Source organism: Gossypium arboreum, chromosome 1 (assembly GCF_025698485.1).
Source record: "Gossypium arboreum isolate Shixiya-1 chromosome 1, ASM2569848v2, whole genome shotgun sequence".
In the NCBI taxonomy this organism is placed as follows: Eukaryota; Viridiplantae; Streptophyta; class Magnoliopsida; order Malvales; family Malvaceae; genus Gossypium; species Gossypium arboreum.
The window spans coordinates 20111359-20127775 of NC_069070.1; the positions used below are offsets into that span (position 1 = coordinate 20111359).

The 16417-nt window shown below is 36.9% G+C and overlaps 1 non-coding gene across 1 annotated transcript; it reads right to left on the bottom strand.

The window, feature by feature from the left end:
* Positions 1-15616: 15616 nt before the first annotated feature.
* LOC128281999 (small nucleolar RNA R71) lies at positions 15617-15723 on the bottom strand. The gene has a single exon (XR_008272312.1). It is a non-coding gene; the product is annotated as a small nucleolar RNA R71 (small nucleolar RNA).
* Positions 15724-16417: the final 694 nt, after the last annotated feature.

Below are 16417 nucleotides of genomic sequence, written 5' to 3' on the forward strand. Positions count from 1 at the left end.
TCTAATGGCGAGAGAGAGAGCATTAAACGAGAATTGTTCTAGGTAAGGAAATTGCATTCTTGTCATATAATCTATGCTTTTTACACAAACTTTTCATTAAATCTGCTATTACGGATCAAATGCCATCAATTTTTTTCTAAAACACGACTTTAAATAGTTTTCCTTTTTTTTAATGTATGGGAAAGGAAATGAATGAGAGTATAACACTATGCATACAGTCGGTAGTTTTCCTTTTTTATGTTTTAAAGTTAAAATTCTATTATTAGTATTTGTACTTTGTAAAATTTATAGATTTAGTTCCTTTACTTTAAGATGATCAATTTTTGTTTTTGAATTATCAAATTTACTCGTACTTTTGAACTTTAAAATTTTTAGTTACTAGTCTTGTACTTTTCCAAAATTCTTCAATTGGAATATTCTAAGTCCCTATCCTTTTCGAATTTTGAAATTCTAGTCTTGACACAAATGAAAGTTATTAATCCATTAACTAAATTTTTAGTGAGTAATATGTGGAAATAGCAAGCTGATTACGCACATAATAATATGTTTGACGCACCAAATTTTAGAAACAACAAAACTTTATTGAATTTAACAACTATTATTTGGTAAGGATTGAAATTTTTAACTTTTTAGAGACTAAAAATTACCAAATTAAAGCACATGAACTAAATCAACAACTTTCATAAAGTACAAGGACAAATAGCATAATTTAACCTTTCATTTCTTCACATTTTGATCCCTAGACTACAACTTTGTTAAAAACATGTGTCACTTTGGATGAATCAAATTGTGACATATGGAAAAATTTTTAATTGATTTTTTTCTTCCTTAATATGTGAAAAGTGGGACTAATTTACCTAAAAAGGTGTATTTCCAAGCATATTTATAGAAATGGGTCAATTACAAAATTATTTACCGGAAAGAGCCGGTTTTGGAAAAACGCTCTTACGTGGATGCATTTTAGGGGGAAAATGCCAGGAAATCATGCCCCTGGGGGAGCGTTTTTGCCACGTTAGCCAAAAACGCGCTAACGGGGACGCACTTTGATGACGTGGCAAAAACGCTCCCCTAGGGGCGTGTTTTGCTCTGTGTTTTTTAAACCCAATGACTATTTTTTTACCATTGGGGGTCCAACAGTTAAAAGAAAGAGTATAAAACCCTTCCTCCTATTATTTCACACATTATTTCTTCACATTTTAGCAAAAAAAACTCTAAAATTTCTCCCTAAACCTCTCAAATTTCTCAAAGCTCTTTTTAATTAGTTATTTACTTTAATTTTTTTTCTAAATTAGTATTAATTTGTTTATAATTTCAAAAATATTTGATCGTGTTAGCAATGGTCGGATAATTAATTCGTCTCGATCATAAACATATCTCCGTCGAACAAATGAAAATGGTAAGGTTAATTTTAATTTTTGAATATTATTTAATATTTTTTCATTTACATAATTTTAATTAATTTTTATTTTATAATTTTTTATAATAGTCTGTAGATCGGGTATTACAATGTTATATTAAGAATATGTTTGGTCTGCCATCACCATTAATTACTTGAGGGAAGCGGGTTTTTGGCATGCGACCACTATAGGCCAAGTGTGCAAGTTGGACTCGAAACTCATTAGCGCGTTAATAGAGAGGTGGAGATCCAAGACTCACACATTCCATCTTCCATACGGAGAGTGTACTATCACTTTAGAGGACGTCCAGTTACAATTAGGATTGCTGGTGGATGGGTCCACACTCACTGAGTCCTTTTAATCTGCTAATTGGGGAGCCATATGCTACGATCTTTTGGGTATGATTCTGGATAATATTTACGGAGGTTGGATCGAGATGGACTGGTTACGAGACACATTCTCGGAGATGGGGAATGATTCGACTGAAGTAAAAAGAATACGATATGCTCAAGTATACATCCTTGAGATGATTGGAGGTTATCTGATGTCGGACTTGTCACAAACCTCATACATTTGAGGTGGCTGTGGAAACTCGTTGATTTTAGAGTAGTTAACGAACTTAGTTAGGAGTCCACCGTATTGGCAACTTGTACCGGGAGATGTGCGGGGCGACACCACCAAATAAAGAAAAAATTGGAGGTTGCCTATCATTACTACAATCATGGGCTAGGTTTCGCTTTCCATTTTTATGTCCTCGAGTGAACCACCCATATACTTTCCCACTCATAACGAGTTAAATTTTTTATTTGATTTTACAATTATTTCATAGATTTAAAATAAATTTGTATGCTGAAAATTTATTTAATTAGGTGGGACCATCCGGCGAGTTATGTTAGAATACCTACCACTCTTGAAGATATACGACTTCTATTAGACCAACAGTCGGAAGCGCAAGTAAGTATTAAATAAAATATATATACATAAAATACTTGTTTCATATTTAGTATTTAGTATTTAGTATTATGTATATAACTAATATTTTATCTCGTTCATATAGTTTCAATGGACACTATACAAGGATCCGGCAATACGGGCAGTAATTCCTGAAGAATTCTTTCAAAATCTAAACATTTGGCACGTTAAGGTCGCATTGGTCAACTATGCTATTGTCAAGATGAACCAGATTGATAGAGTGTTGCGGTAATTTGGATTCTGACAACTGATTCCTGAGGAACCTGAGGTGTTCAATGACCAGCACAGATCGACTTACGGCAAACGAATACGAATTGGCTTGTATTCTGGTTCAAATATATCAAAATTTGGGAAAACTGGTATGATCATATACCTGATCGCGAACCGATCATCATCCCAGAGTTAACGTACACGCCGGATTACATACCATGGTTTAGGATCCATGGCAAGCCATATTTGCTGTCGAAAGAGCAGAGGCATCGGCAAATCCTTGTCTAAAGGGAATGACAGGGCCCTTTAAATCCAAGGAGAAGGGATGACGGGATGGACCCATCAACAGCGCCCACACAATCACCGGGTCCAATGCCTCAACTAACGACACCCACAGCACAGCCCCGTCAGATTATGCCAGGCGCGTATCCTAGCCCTTATATGTATCCTAACCCTTATATGTTTCTTTTTCCCAGTCCTATGCCAGGTTGGAATGCATGGCCTGGTGCATCTCTTTTCCCAATGACTCCGACTCAATCGATGATATATAAGCCATCGTTGCAGGAGGGATCGTACGAGGCACCATTGGCGAGCTCATCTCATTACCATTCCTTATCGGCTTATGGGATTCAAACACCTTCGCCGTGGGTCATGCAAAAACCTCCATATTCTTTATTCTACCAAGGTGGGTCATCCTCCCAGCACTCACAACCAGAGCAACCACAATCCCTGCCGGAGCAACCACAACCCCCGTCAAATTAACCACAACCCCAACCGAAGTAACCAAGAATGAATCCAGCACGTAATCATCAACCACCCCCATGTGGCACTGATTTCGACTGGCATATACATTGATTTTTTTAATATATTTGTACAAACTATTTCTATATTGTTTCATTTAATAAAATAAAAGTTGTTTTTAACATTTTAATAGTAAATTAATTTTATATTTTTAATAAAATAAAAGTTCTTTTGAATAAGACGAAATAGAAATAATGCAACATAGTTTCATTACAGCAGTTATCATCTCTTTCGGTTTGGACATCATCGAATTGTATGACGTGGGTTCCTACACCATCCACACAAATTTTGTTGGTTCGTTCTTTCCCAGATATCCATATTATTACATATTCCACTCCAGTAAGGTCGACCTTTTAGTTTGCGACGCAATTCTCTATCCGGTAACAACTTAAACAGAGCAAGCAATATAAATAGCCACTTAAGTTCATCTGAGATCGGTGGGAATATGTGTCTCCACACATTGTACATGTATTTTATTTTGTACACTTGGTCGACATATCTCATAGGATCCAAACGGAGATTTTGACAAGCTGCAATTGCATGAGCGCATGTATAACAAAGTGCGTCAAACGTCCTACAGTCGCAAGTCTTATTTGTCAGGTGTACATGATATTTCCCATCGGTAATACATTGGCTCGGCCTGTCAAACTCCGTCACACGAAACCATAGGTTGCCGCGATCATGACACACTGTGTGCATCGTGTTGGCCTGCGCCTTCGCCTTGTTAATTTCTTGCAAAACCTTCTAGAACCATACATGGCCTCCCTGCATTTGGCCTTTATAACTCACTGCTAGCTTTGGAAATAGTGCCTCCAAAAAAAAATATGTCTCTCGCACAACCGAGGTTATCGACAAATGATGCGTTCCTTTTATAACATAATTTATGCGTTCAGCCAGGTTTGTGGTCATATGACCATATCATAGGCCACGTTGTATGCTTGAGTCCATTATTCGAAATGTATGTTACAGAGGTAGTTTGCACCTTCATCATTAACTGAATGCGAAATTCCCAACATCTCATGAAAACGGTCCTTATTGATCTCGTTCCCTGCCAATATAAGTTGACAGCGAAAATTACATACCAATATTCCATTCAGAATAAATTGAATATTACAAACGAAAGCATATTAATAAAGATTAAATACCCATGTTGGTCACTTGTCGTCGTTCAATCATAGACTGATATTGCCCATAGTAGTTAGACGTAACGTGCCTTAGACAATACCGATGGTGTGTGCGATCCCACAGGCTTCCTTGTCACTCAATTGCAGCTAGTATTCCAATGCCCTGGTCTGATATAACGCAGATATCAGGTTGGGGGCATACATGCCGCCTTAACCTAAAAAGAAAGAAATCCCAATCATCACCTAACTCCCCCGATGTTACTGCAAATGCAATTGAAAGGATTCTACCACCGCTATCCTGTGCCATAGCTAGCAATAGCCGATGGGTATATCTACCATACATAAAGGTACCATCAATTTGTACCAATGGCATGCAGTACACAAATGCGTCCCGACATTGCTTAAAGCTCCAAAACAGACGCTTGAACACTTAGCATTCGCAAAGCAATTGGTTGTTATAGTACGCAGGGACCGTTTCAAGGTCTGTTATGCAACCTGGGACGTACCTCTCCAGCACCTGATACCACTGCCAAACCTCATTATATGAAGCGTCCCACCCACTATGCAACTTTTCCAATGCTTTTTGCTTAGCTATCCAAGCCTTGCGATAAGAAGGCGTGTACCTCAATTGGCTACGAATATTAGCAATTATGCATGACATAGAAGTCCTGGGATCCGCCTTCAACATCGGTAGTGCTAAGCTAACTATCTTACCTGAATCCATCTTGGGATGTTATTGTGAAACACCTATCAATGAAGTACGTTAAATAATGCAACATTAAGTAATAACATTATTATTCAAAGCCTTAAACACCTAGTGATACTGAACCAGCAACATAGGTATGTAGACCTTTGTACTTTTTTATCTCCTACAAGCCTGTCTTTTTCCTAAAAGAAGGCATGATTTTCCATGAACATGTATCGTCTTGCATTGCACATTTGGCCTTGAATTTCTCAGATTTGGATTTATCCACATTGTAGTTAACCTCGTGATTGATGCTATGTTGTTTCAAAGCACCAAGAAAACTATTCTTACCGAAAAACTCCTTACCAACTTCCAATTCACCCGAATCCAATGGCGAACCTATACGGTCACGTGTTCTGTGTGGTAGATCTAGAAACTCCAACGCATCATCTGTCAATATATCGACATTATGCATGTGGACTAGAGGCGAATATGCCCTGAATCGTGGATTTTCTTCTTCTTCATCTGAACCCCTTTCAACGTCTTCAGGTTCAGATGGAACAGGCTCCGGTTCAGAAAATAATATAACTTTTGCACCATCGGGGCTAGGCTCTCAAGGTGGATCCACATCGGACTCATCATCCAACCCACCATCATCTGCAACGTACGAGGTCCCCTCATCGGTGGATGTCGTAGGGAGTACATCATTCCTTCTTGTGGATGTTTCATAACGTCCCCAATCAGATGTGGACTGCTAACCATTAGAAGTTAATGACATTACCCAATACGTATTTCCAGCATCAAACATCGACCCATCGAAGTACATGTCCCATTCACTAACTGAGTGTTGTGCAGGAGTTGTGTTTTCCATACTGCCACCAAAAAACGGGCGCTTTCGTGTTCTGCCTCCCACTAACGGAGTGTCGACTAGGGGTCGTGTATTCCTCTTGAACAACAGTTGATGTTGAAGTCACAAATGTTTCATTTGGCGATGAAAATTGAACATATAACTCAAGATAGGGTGATCCACTAGCAAGATGAGTCTGCACCATCGCCTTAAAGCTACGAACACCTTTGATATCAAATGATTCATATGTCACAGGATCAATCGAAGCACAAAATCGACACTTAATAGAAGAAACCTATGGGCGTTGTTTCGAAGATTTTTCACCTAATTTTTTTACGAAATTCTGTAAAATCTAGACTCTGGTTAAAAACCATTCGCGTTGTGTTCTCTGATAAAAAAAAATGCCATTCTCAGTGTCACGGACCTCACCGTCATAGTAAATAAAAACAGTAATACATTCACTCATCTTCAACTTCTATTTTGCTTAGCCTCTCTGATTTTTCTTGCTGTAACTCATGCAACCTGAGAATGAAATTTGCCTCGTTTATAGCCTAAGGCCAAGCATGAACTACTGTAGAAAAAGAGCGTCCACGTGGGAGCTTTTTTCAAAAATTTTGCTGACATTGCTTCCTGCTTGAAGCATTTTTTTGCACTATTTGTTCAGAAAAGTCTTCTTGAAATTATTTTTTTAGGAACTACTATAGATGAACAGTATCCACGTGGGAGTTTTTTTCAGAAATTTTGCTGACACTGCATCCTGCTTGAAGCGTTTTTGACACTATATGTTCAGAAACATCTTCTCAAAATTATTTTTTCAGGAACTATTGTAGAAAAAGAACGTCTACGTGGGAGCTTTTTTCATAAATTTTGCTGACATTGCATCATCCTTGAACCTTTTTGACACTATTTGTTCAGAAAAGTCTTCTCAAAATTATTTTTTCAGGAACTAATGTAGAAAAACCATAAACCCTAATTTAAATAATTTTTATAAAATAACAATAAATCCTGATTTATTTTTTAAATCTACTAAAACCTTAAACCTTAACTTATTTTAACAAAAACCTAAACCCTAAACCCTAACTTATTTTAACAAAACCCTAACCCTAAAAAAACTTAGGGACTAGACAAGCAAAAACCCCTAACCTATAAAAACACAGAGCAAAACGCGCCCCTAGGGAAGCGTTTTTGCTACGTTAGCAAAGCGCATCCTCGTCAGCGCTTTTTTGGTTGATGTGGCAAAAAGGCTCCCCCAGGGGTGCAATTTGCTAACATTTTCCCCCTAAAATGCATCTACATAGGAGCGTTTTGCCAAAATCGACCCTTTCTAGTAAATAATTCTGTAATTGGCCCATTTTCGTAAATATGCCTAGAAGTGGTGATGAAAATAATAACAAAATAAGTAATTTTAAAGCTCAAAAATGTTACCACTTTCCGTAACTACTTGCAAGTATATGAAATCGCTGGAAAATAAGAAAAAAAATATTACAATAAAATAATTCCATTGAAGGAAGTATTTCGAGAAATAAACCTATAGAGATTAAAAATCTAATCAAATAAATAACTATCACAACTTAGGAATTAAATTAATTACTAAATATAAAACTAAGATTAACCAAATTAAATAAAAAGAACTTTCACCAAAGTAATCTAATTTAAATTAATAATTGAACTAAAATAATGAAAGCAAAACAAAGGTAACTGCTAAAGAAACTTCATAGAGATGTAGTAGTGAAGAAATCTTCAGTTAATGCAACTTAATAATCTATTTCAGTCATCAACAAATCTAGGGTTCATAATTAATATGGTCATCATTGTGCAAGTATTTTGAGTTGGTGTATAGCTTACAAGCATCTAGAGAATTCCTAAGTTGGTGTATAGCTTAAAGGAACTAACTAAATTGTTTGTCGTCATCAATCCCCCACTACCTAAGTTATTGTATTTCTTATAAGTAGCCTCATAGATAATAGTGAGTTGGGCAACTATCTGATTAGATTGTTAAAGTTAGGCCAACATCTCCTTACTCTCTCGCCCTGTTTATTTTTTTAACCTATCTGTCACCTAGGTTAATTATGAAAAACAAATTGGATAATTAATCTAGTCACAATCTAAAACCTTATTTAACCTATTTCAAATATTAATCCATTAACTTACAATTTCTTCACCACTTAGAGTAATTAGTTTATAGTGAAATTCAAATTAAAGCCAAACATAAATAAGAACATAATCAGCACAAAACTAAAAAATAAAGAAAAAGAAATTAAATCTTATTTGATTGGAATGAGAGTCTATTCAATAATCTAATCCAAGAGTTAATTGAATTCACAAGAAAATCTTCAACATAATCACTCTCAAAAAGAAAAGAACTAAAAATCTAAATAGCTACAAAACTATAAAAATAAAGTAAAACTAGAAAAACCTAAAAACCCTCTAATTTCATCTATTTATGTTTTTATATGACTTTTCCACGATTTCAACTCATACTTGGTCATGAAGATAAAAAGAATTGAAAAGGGTCAAAATCTGCCTCCACACCAATAGTGACAACGACTAGGCTTAATAAGCATGAGGGAGCACCCATTGAAGATATCATAGGCTATAAAAAGTAGTGTGGGAGCTTTACAATACATATGTCATACAAGACATGTGATAAGCCATAAAAGAAAGATATTTTAATCCCATTCTTGATGTGTTTTTGGATGATTTATTATTTAATTTAGTGAATTTGATGCTCCTAATCATTTAATATCATGTTTTTATACTTAGGAGAGCAAAGGGGAGCAAAAGGAGCAGAAAACGGGACAAAATCAGACAAGATGAGCTACTTTCAGGATCTACACGGCCTGGCCATTCCTACACGGGCTGAGCACACACCCGTGTGATTCACACGAGCTGGCCACACGCCCCTGTGATCCACACGAGCTGGCCACATGCCCATGTGCCAGCCCGTGTCGATATCGCTCCCTATTTCCCAAACACGCGAAAAAAGCCAATTTTTAGGGTTTTGAGCATTTTAAATAAATACACACTAAAAGAGGACCTAAGGGAGCACGCAGAGAAGAATGAAGAAATTACTCAAAGAACATCGTTGAAATCAACTCAGAAGTAGGATCTCCTTTAAGATTGAAGATCTCCAGTCAACTTCTCTAGAAGTTTTTGGGTTTCTTTATGTTTTGTTGTTTTCCTAATTTTGAGATGTTTTCTTCCCAAGTTATGAACTAAATTCCCTAAATACCTAGGGAAGATAAAACTTATGACGGATCTTATTATTTAATTTTCTGAATTACATGATAAATACTTGATTTCTTGATCTCAATTATGTGTGCTTATTCCATGTTTTAATATTTTCAGGATATTAATTAATGATTGATGTGCTTAATTCAGTGGAGCAAAAGTCCCTGTTTAAGAGTAGATCTGGCATAATTGAGTGGAGTTGCATGCAATCCTAGAAGTAGGATGAAATAAATCTACCGGATTGGAGTCAAATCTAATACGGGAATCCATAGATCGAGTTAATACGACAATAGGGGTTTTAATTAGAAAGAGATTTTAATTAATCAACCTAAAGTCAGTTATTTTTGCTCTCGAAAAAGATATTAATATAATCTAGGGATTTCTATGAATCAAGGCAAATGAACAAATCGTTTAATTCAGATTTAGAATAATAAGTGATGTCTAGGTGGATTCTTTCCTAGGTGTTCTCTCTCATATTGGTTTATTCGATTATTTTCTTACTTTATTCTCTGTCGAGTTCTTAATAATTAGTTTAGATAATTTTAGATTAAAAACAAACTTCTTCAATTTACTGGCTAGATAACAGAAAGATGGTAAGTACTAGTACTTTTAGTCCTCGTAGATACGATATTCCCAACTCGCCATAGCTATACTATTATTCGATAGGTGGCTTGCCTTTGTCATGATTTTAGTTAGTTAAGTGAATCATCATCAAGTTTTTGGCGCCATTGCCGGGGACTAAGATATTAGGAACACTTAATTTTTATTACTTTAGCCATTTTTATTTTTATTGCATTTTATTTTTGTTTTTATTTCAAATTTTTGTTTACTAATTTTTCTTTTATTTATTTTTAGCAGGTTCCTTTAGTGTATGACTAGAAAAAACCTGTGAGGACCTCTAGTATTCAATAGCAAAATTGAAAGCACAGCTCGCAGAAACCGTAGAGAAGCAAGGCAGAGTCGACAGAATACAATGGAAGAGCAAGAGGACATTATAATTATTACTGAGGAGATGGCTGATAATCATAATAATCAGCTACCTCTTGTGGTTGCTGCAAATCTTGTAAATCTGAATCCTGCACCTTGTACTATGTATGATTATACCAAGCCCAATTTAATTGGAGCTGAACTGAGTATAGCGAGGCAATCTTTGGCACGTCTGAGTCCTTAACTCTCAACTAATAATAGCCAGACCTCAAATCTATCTTGGAAAACACAGTGGCTCCCTTCAATTGGTCAAACAAATCGTTGATTCTTGGTAAAAGATACTTGTTCTTAACTGTAACCTTGTTGAGCTGTCGGTAGTCTATACATAGTCTCATCGATCCATTCTTTTTCTTTACGAGCAACACTGGAGCACCCTATAGTGAATAACCCAACCTGGCAAAACCCTTGTCGGTTAATTCTTGCAACTGCACTTTCAACTCCTTTAACTCCGTTGGAGCCATCCTATATGGAGCAATCGAAATAGCCGTCATATCAGGGACTAACTCGATACCAAACTCAACTTCCCTAGTTGGAGGTAATACGGGCAATTCTTTTGAAAACACATCCGAATACTCACATACCACTGGCACTGACTCAATCTTCGATTCGAATACTTGGGTATTCAACACAAAAGTGAGATAAGCTTCACACCCTTTTCTCAAATATCTTTTTGCAATCATCGACGATATCACTACCGACAAGTTATCCAGTTCACTCGGTTCAACTCGAAAAGTATCCCCGTCTTCACATTTCAACTTAATAGATTTACTTCCACAATCCACTACAACACCATGAGAGGTTAACCAATCCATACCAAGGATTACATCAAACTTATCAAATGGCAATATCATGGGATCAGCTGGAAAACAATGGTCCCTAATTGTCAAGGGACAATTTCTACATACTCGGTCAACTAACACATGTTTGCCTAACGGGTTAGATACTTTTGCCACAAATGTAGTAGACTCAACTAGCATGTTCATATTGGGTACTAATTTCATGCAAATATATGACGGGGTGGACCCCGAATCAATTAAAGCAACCATAGGTATATCATGGATAGAAAAGGTACCCGTAATCACATCGGGAGATGAAGCCTCATCACGAGCGCAAATGGCATATGTCCTCGCCAGTGCTCTATTTTCAGGCCTCCCAGTTGGGCATTCTTACTATTTGCTCCACTCCCCGAATTCATCTATAGCCTTCCTCTAGGAGCAGTGTTGTCGTACTTTGCACTCTGGGATTTCTCCTTTCGAACCATCTTTGGACAATCTTTAATAAAATGATCGTAGGATCCACATTTGAAACATGCCCAGCTATTCATCCAGCACTCACCGAGGTGGCGTCAGCCACAATGTTGACACTCAGGCCTATTAGGTCGAGCATTGCCTATACTCGCTACCAAAGTAGTCTGAGCCTTATGTCCTGAAGACTGTTTCCCTTGGTTTCTACTTGAGAATCCAACAGAAGCACTCGATCGAGTGTTAAGTTTTTTACGTTTCTTAGATGAAGACTGAAATGATTTACCCATTTGTCTCTTTTTTGAGTCACAAAACTCCATTTCAGCCTTCCTTTTTTCCTTGGCCAATTCTTTGGCCTTACAAGCTCTCTCTACCAGTACCACAAATTATCTCAGCTCAAGGACACCCACAATTAATCAGATGTCTTCATTTAATTTGTCCTCAAATCCCTTACACATGATGGCCTCAGTTAATACACATTCTCGAGTGTACTTACTAAGTCTCACAAACTCATGTTCATAATCCTTCACTGTCATCCAGCCTTGTTTTAACTTGAAATTACCTTTTGTTTTTGGTCGATGAACCGTTGGCTAATATACTTCTTCCGAAACTCCTCTTGGAAGAATTCCCAAGTGACTCTCTCCCTTGGTACAACCGACACAAGAGTGCTCCACCACTAGTATGCTGAGTCTCTTAGAAATGATACGACACACTTCATGCACTCATCCGGTGTGCATGACAATTCATCAAATACCTTGATGGTATTCTCAAGCCAAAACTCTACCCTTTCGGGATCGTCATCTTCATTAGCATGGAACTCCTCCGCTCCATACTTCCGGTTCTTGTCTACTGGCGGTCTATTCAACCTCACAAAATCCATACCTTGGGTTGCTAAGAAAGGCCTCCTGAGCCCCTTCTCCTCCTCCTTGACTAACTGTGGGAGTTCGGTTATCAGTCAGCACCACACCTTCAGTGAGAGCCAGTGCATTACTCTCAACATCGTCTGCCATTATTCAATCGGGATCCATTACTATATGAAAAACACAATTTAAACTTGTTAGGAGTGATCACACTATCACAATATATATATGGCATGTATAGCTAGACTCAAATACATGCCACATTAGTCCGAGAACTGACTAAATCGTAGCACTGATACCACTAAATGTAACACCCCACACCCAAGTCCTACACCGAGACGAGATACGAAGCGTTACCACACTTAAACACATGCATTCCAACATTTTCGAATTATCAAGAGTTAATCAAATTTAAAACTTTAACTAAACTCCTTAACAAAGGCCTACGAGGCCTCAAACGTCTATTAGAAACCACCCAGGACTGCTCGGGTCCTTAACCGACTTAAAAAAATTTACCCTTGAAACGGGGCATATGCCCGTGTGGAAGGGCAACGCGCCCTTGTGTTCATTTTGACATGGCCGTGCTGATGGCCCATGTGACACACACGGCCTAAGCCTCTGGGCACACGTCCGTGTCCCACGCTCGTGTGAATTAAATTCTAAATTCAAACCTACAGGGGTTTTCACATGGCCTGACACACGCTCGTGTCTATGGCTCGTGTCTCTCAGATGGCCATGACACACCCGTGCCCTATCCCTTGTCTAAAAACCTTGAAATTTTGTTTCAGACGTCAGCATCCAATAAGGGACACATAGCCAAGGCACACGTACATGGCCAGAGGCCGTGTCCTCTACACGGCTAAGACACATAACTGTGTCTCTGCCCGTGTGTTTACTACCATGCATTCTGACTTGAAATTTTACGTGCAGGGGACACACGGCTAGACAACACGCCCATGGGGCTGCCGTGTGTCACACACGGCCTAGACACATACCCGTGTGGACAAAATAAGGCTATTTATCAAGCCTCTTTGTCACCCTTACTAACACTAACCTACACAAGATCAACCAAACCAATACAAGCATTATATATATATATATATATATATATATATATATATATATATATAACAAATTCAACCACAACCATTTGAAATTTGCATCAAATGAATGTAATAATAGTAATTAATATTAGCCAACAATAATGGCCTATACAAAATGAATATTACATCTATATTATGAGCCAACACATGTGGCTAATCTAACAAGACATAACCTAAAGATTCGAGTCCCTATACATGCCAAAAACTAAAACATTTGAACTAGCTATACCAAAAGCTTCAAGTGATAGTGTGATCACTGTCTCTGACGCCTCTTAATCCCCGATACTAGCTTGACGGTACTATAAGAAAATGGAAAAGAAGGGGGAAAGCATAAAGCTTAGTAAGCTCACATGCAAATAATAAACAACATAACCTATAAATTAAAATAAGGCAAAGTTTCATAAGCTTAACTTTCTTATACACACTCTTACCACAAGTATTTAACATATCGAATTCTCTTCTGAAGAGTTTTAAGTACATACCTGTACCATACTCGTAATACAATTGCATAATTCTCAATATTGGCTTAATCACTGAATAACTACTAACTTACTCGTTGAACACTAGGAATATTATTGGATACTCGGAATCTTACACATAACGCATTATATGTAGCCACATGCTACCTTATTTAATACACCACATGTTGCTCGTTTTCGAGCTAATCACAAGCTCGCTCACACAACCTGACAATCAAGACGTAACTACACGGGCTGCTCATACAAGCTGACAAGTACCCGCAACACATGCCAGGTTACCCAGCCACCAGTAGAACGTACATGACTAGCGCCCAGATTTATAAAATCACACATCACATGTACAAATGAGCTCATAACCACATAGTTCCTAGTGACATGTCACTTTGTATCCTAATTTTATTCCTAAAGTTCAAACGGGATTTTTCTCGTAGACTTACCTTCAACAAATTCAATCACATAAGCAGTTACATATTTTCATGATAAAAGGGTTACCACAAAATCCCGTATAATAATAAAAAGAGTAATGTAACTTACCTTCAAGCGTAGAAATTAAAATTCATGCACCAATTAAGCATTTATACATGATTCACATTGCATTATTTATATGTGCACTTACATCGGTACAAAATTTGTAAAAACGAGTCTAGTCTTTGTACACATTATTTTTCCCCCAATCAAGGTTTGCTCCTCTTTTTTCTTGATATAAAAGGATAAAAATTCACTAGATAAGTTCGCATAATCAACAATTCACATTCTTGGCAAATTGACCATTTTGCCCCTTTACAAAATGACCATTTTACCCCTAGGTCCAAAATTTGATTTTTTATCAAATTTCCTTATTAGCCAAGCCTAACCGACCATTTTTATCTCTTATGACAACCCCCAATTTCAAATATTTCACAACATTACCATCTATTTTACAAACTTTGCAAAATGGTCTTATTAGGGTTTTCATGAGAAATCCTTTCACCAAAGTTGTTCATTTCACCACTATGATTCATTTCCTTCCATAAGACTTCAGAAAACAATATAAATGCTCTCATAGTAAAATCCTAGACTTTCAACCATTTTCCAATATAGTCCCTTCATTTGAAAGCTCATGTCACAAGGGTTCTAAAAATGTAAAAATCATCAAGAAAGACCATCAAAATCACTTACTTGTGAGGGCTACAAGTTGCTGAAATTTCAAGCTTCCAAAAACCCCATTTTTTTTTGAAAAATTCAACAGAGAAGAAGGGAAAAATGAAAAAGATGATGGCCAGACACTAGGGTAATATTTTACTATGTAATAAGTCACCTAACCATTGACCATTCTAATTTATTGTCCCCTATGGCCGGCCATCAGCTACTAAAGAGTCTATTTGCCCTTTAAAGACCCTAAATTTTGGTTCTCTATCTATTTAACACTTTTAGCTATCAAAATAGGACTTTTGTACTTTATGCGATTTAGTCCTTTTTCGCAATTAAGCTCATAATCGCTAAAATTAGCTCATCCAAATTTTCATGCACTTATATAATCATACTATAACACATAAAATAATATGAAAAATAATTATCCGACCTCATATTAGTGGTTCTGAAACCATTGTTCTGATCAGCCCCAAAATCGAACTGTTACAAAATGAAAGCAAATGACTGAAAAATTTTTGTTAAAATATTTTCCACCGACTAACACAGCCAAGCTAAGAAATGATATCTCTGCCTTCGTGCAAATGGATTTAGAGACTCTATATGATGCATGGGAGAGGTATAAGGACTTATTGAGAAGGTGCCCTCACCATGGGTTACTTCTATGTCTACAAGTTCAAACTTTTTACAACGATTTGAACCCCTCAACTAGGCAATTAATCGATGCATCCGTCGGTGGGACTTTGAATAATAAAAAACCTGAAGCAGCTTATGAGTTTATAGAAGAGATGTCATTGAATAATTATTAGTGGTAAGTCATGAGGACTAAGCCGGTGAAAGTAGCCGGTGTTTTTAACATTGATGCGGTCACCATGTTATCAAACCAGGTAGAACTCTTGAGTAAAAATATTGATGGTTTATATGGTTCTACGCAGGTATATTTGATGATGCAATGTGATACAAATGGTTGAGGGATGAAAACTCCAGAATGTCTATCCTTGAGCCCTAGCACAGAGAGTGAACATGTCAACTATATGGATAATAGTTCTAAATGTAACAGCTCAATTTAGACCTTAATAGGAACAGTAGTTTCGGGACCAGAATTTGAGTTAGAAAAATATTTTAACATTATTTTCTGTGTTTATTATGTGTGAATTGATATCCATAGAATTTTCGTGTTTTAATTTTAATGTTTCAGTGCTCGATTATTAAAAAGGATTTAATTGCATCAAATGAAAATTAAGCATGCTACTTTGTAAAAAGCCTAATTGCTATGCCTTTTTAATGTGGAGGTTTTATGTTGCAATTTAGCCAAACGAAATAGGGGTGGATGGTTATAACCATGCATGATA